This window comes from Coenobita brevimanus, chromosome 57 (genome assembly GCF_032717465.1).
Source record: "Coenobita brevimanus isolate Jiangsu-jjx chromosome 57, ASM3271746v2, whole genome shotgun sequence".
In the NCBI taxonomy this organism is placed as follows: Eukaryota; Metazoa; Arthropoda; class Malacostraca; order Decapoda; family Coenobitidae; genus Coenobita; species Coenobita brevimanus.
In genome coordinates, this window is record NC_137010.1 from 6,988,205 (window position 1) to 6,992,085 (window position 3,881).

The window sequence follows — 3,881 nt, forward strand, 5'->3', positions numbered from 1 at the left end:
ACAACGAAATCGAACAAACACCTCCAGCCAATCAGAATCTCGGAAGGAACAGTGTTGCCAAACATGCCTGGCCAGATTAATTGGTATGAGGTATAGTACTTAATTATCTATGTATTCCCTGGATATCATAAAAGAATAAGAAGAGTGGGAGTGACAGCCAAAAATCCCCCCAGCATTGTGCTGGTGTAGAGGTGAAGCGATCCCAATGTCTGGCACTGTGCTACGAGCAAACCTATACTTCCTGCAGCACAAGAGGAAGGAAGCTACTACTACCACTCTTGTCTTTTCCTATGATCCATATCTTCGATATCAAGGAGCTAAGCTCTAACTTTCCATGCCATGAGAAAGAAAATGGATCAAATAATGATGATGTACAGTATCTTCTTACCAATGTCACAGCAGTGACATATATGACAATATTAAAGTAAGCCACTAGATATGTGCTGTGTACTGTACTGATACTAATTAAGTAAACAGTGAACAAAACAGTAGTGAATACACTAGTTAAATTCTCTCTCTCTCTACCTAGCACAGTACACTATACAGACCCTGTAAGAAAATTATTTTTGTAAAAGTACTGTCCTTCTCCTACCAACACCGTCTCCAAATCTTTAATAATTTCTTGCAAGATATTTGATGTCCTATAGTGATTTTCAGTATTCTATTGGGATCACACGTAAAGTTAAAGGAAATTAAAATAATTAAAAAATACATTAAATTCTCTTATATCTATCGACACAAAACCTGGCATGTGACATTATCCACCACAACAAATAGGGGTGGATGGAGTGGACTATCAAAAATCTGCAGGAAGCCAAATATTTGAAAAAAGTACCATTCAGTAGAAATCCTGCCACCCAAACACTGCTATAAGTCTTGTCACCAAAACACTGCTTTTGATGTTGCCAAATCTGGCAATTTTCTTTCTAATTTGTTACCTCTATGTCCCACTTTTAGTTTTTTTCTCGTGTTCAGTATTAATTATGTATATACCTCCTCCTCAACACATTTGATATTCTTATTTCCTCATGTATCTTGTCCCAAAATGGGCAAGAATGTTTCAGTACCCCCCACCCCCAGCTGCCGGTCTGTGCTGTCCCTCCAATACTGTAACACCGAGATGGAATTTGATGCATGGTTCGTCATCCCTGTTCTGCTTCATGTCGTGCTGGCCTCCTGCCTTCAGTTGGCATGTGTCTCAGTGGCACCTCTACCTGTCAAGCACACCAAGAATGTTCTATCCTTTGAAAAGGGGCAGATCATCAGAAAACTAGACAAGGGATGAAACATGAGTCGGACAGAGGAGGTGAAAGTTAGTCCAATATTGCCTACTATGCCACTGGTCCACATGGGATTTATGTCACTAACCACAGGGAATTTACTTTATCAAGAAATTCTGCTACTCTCTGGTGGGATTCCCCCCCACCCTTACGTCTTCTTATTTCTGTCATGCATGCCCCACACAACTCTTTCTTCACACTCGGTTATGTCTGCCAATCCTCTTTCCATCTGTCTTGCTAACCAGCCTCGCTCTGCCTCCAGGTGTCAGATGTACAGTGTGTATACAGCATTAAGTACGGATACTGTTAATCACAAGCTTAAAATCCTGGAGGGGGGGGGGGGGTGAGGTAACTGGGCCAACTATTTTACTTTTTTTTTTTTTTTTTTTTTAAGGCAAGTGAATAAAAGTAGGATATTTATTTATTTTATTGTCTGAACATGTTGATCTAGCCTATGGGTATATACCAGTAGGGCAGTACAATAATATGGGTTGTCAGAACATTATGTGTAATAAAACACATGGGCACAAACAGATGGTCCCACTTACCCCTCAATTTGGGGCATGTGGGCCAAAGATACAAAATCTATCTATCTACCGTCAAGAGCCTCTGTGGTACAGTGGTAGAGTGTGCGTTTCGTACACGGGTGAACCAAGGTTCACACCCCGCCAGGGTAATAAACTTTGGGAGTGTTCACCCAGCCACGTACTGCATTGGCTGACACAAGGGGTGCTGTGGTTGAACCTGTGTCGCTTACTATAAAGTATGCTTGCACCCAGTGGGCTTCCGCGGGCTGATTACACTTGGTTCACAGACAACACACACATCCAAAGTCACTACAACACTACAATTACACTTACAAGCACTTCTCACCCTACATACAATCTCTACTAGACACCGTAAACCACTTGGTAGAGATACATTGGCCGTATCGTCCCTACTTCGGTCGGGATAGCCTGGTCCTGCAGTGGATATTCAAACAGCTGATGATGATGATGATGATGATGATCTACTGTCAAATGCCACAAATCCAGTAAGGGGTGGCCATTTGACTTTGAGTTATTTGTTTAACGGGGAGGGGCACTAACCCTCCACCAACCCACTGACACGTAAGGAGCATGTATGGTTTGGTTATATGGTTACCACCCAGCATTGTAAATGGTTTCTTGGCTTACAGGGAACCATTTGGCTTGTCACTCAAAGTAAAGCCACCTGTAAAGGAAAGAAATGCAATAAGAAGTGACAGGAAAGATGGGAGAAATAGGAAGAGAGGTGGGCAGGCACAGAAAAAGAATGATATAGGCTAAGGAGGAAAGTAGGTGGCACTACATCACGTGAGTGGATGATGGTTATAAAGCAAGTAGAAATAACCTAAACTCAACACAAACAACATACCAGAGCAAGGTGTCAAAACAGGGAAGTTTGGTGTAAGAATAAAGTAAAAACGAAGGAATGCAATAAATTTCACTAACATTTTTGTAAATATGGATTGAAGCAAATGGGGGACGTGGAAGGTCCATGCAAGATACTCACAGAAGAAATCTGTGCAGCATATGAGGTGGTGTGTGGGATGAAGAGAAGACTAAATGGGGCACTGGGAACAGCATGATGGAATGAAGAGGTGAGACAGGCTGTGGCACAAAAGAAAGCATATACAATGGTCTGGCACAGTACGCAAGTGCATGGGGGGTCCTGGTCCTCGCTCACTGTGAACACATAATCTAATGAGAATAATTACATATGGGTGGTACCCCCTCATACCATGACATTTTTTGATCCTCAGAGACATAATAAAAGAGAAAATTTTTCAGACATACACTACAGATATAGCTACAATAACAAAAATATGGTCAGTCACCTCAACAACAGTAGACAACAGGCCTGATGGACTTTAATAACAGGAGTTCCGAGACACGGTAACACACTTAGAGTGCCATTGCCACAGACCCGGCCGCACCACGCTTGTTTAACGGTTACCAGTGTTGTATTATTCCAGGCTTTGATAAAGAAATTTACGGCCTGCCGAATGTTATATTTCTTCCAGAATTCAGCAACAGTCATTATGGTGGGGGTTGCAGGTATGCCAGGTGAAGCAGGTGAGTCAGGTGGGGCTGTGGAGGTGGAGGAGGTGGTGGCTGGCAAGTCAGGTGGGGCAGCGGAGGTGGAGGGGACGGCGGCGGGCGAGTCAGCGGAGGTGGTGAGGGGAGGATCCTCTATCTCCTCCTCACTACTACTCACATTTTTGGCAATTTCCTTCATCTCTTCTTGTTTGTCTGTTTCATTCCTCATCTTGTTATGGACTAATTGGCAATATAACAACATGCCATTCGCAAAATAACCGTCATTCAAGTGAATCCAAACATTATTATAGAAACTAGGTATCTTTTCTAACTTACCATTATTGCTGAAAACATTACTGTCGAAGTTGTTACTGGCGAGATCTTACTGTAGACTCCTCTTGAGCACCTTCCCCACGAGCCTCTAAGTCACTATGGGTGCGTCATGCAGGGAGGGGGGTCGTGTAGTCAGGGAAAATAGTGGTTTTGGGCCATTCCTTGCCTCTGCCTCGAATATTGTGGCCTAAACTCATGCATTCAAAGT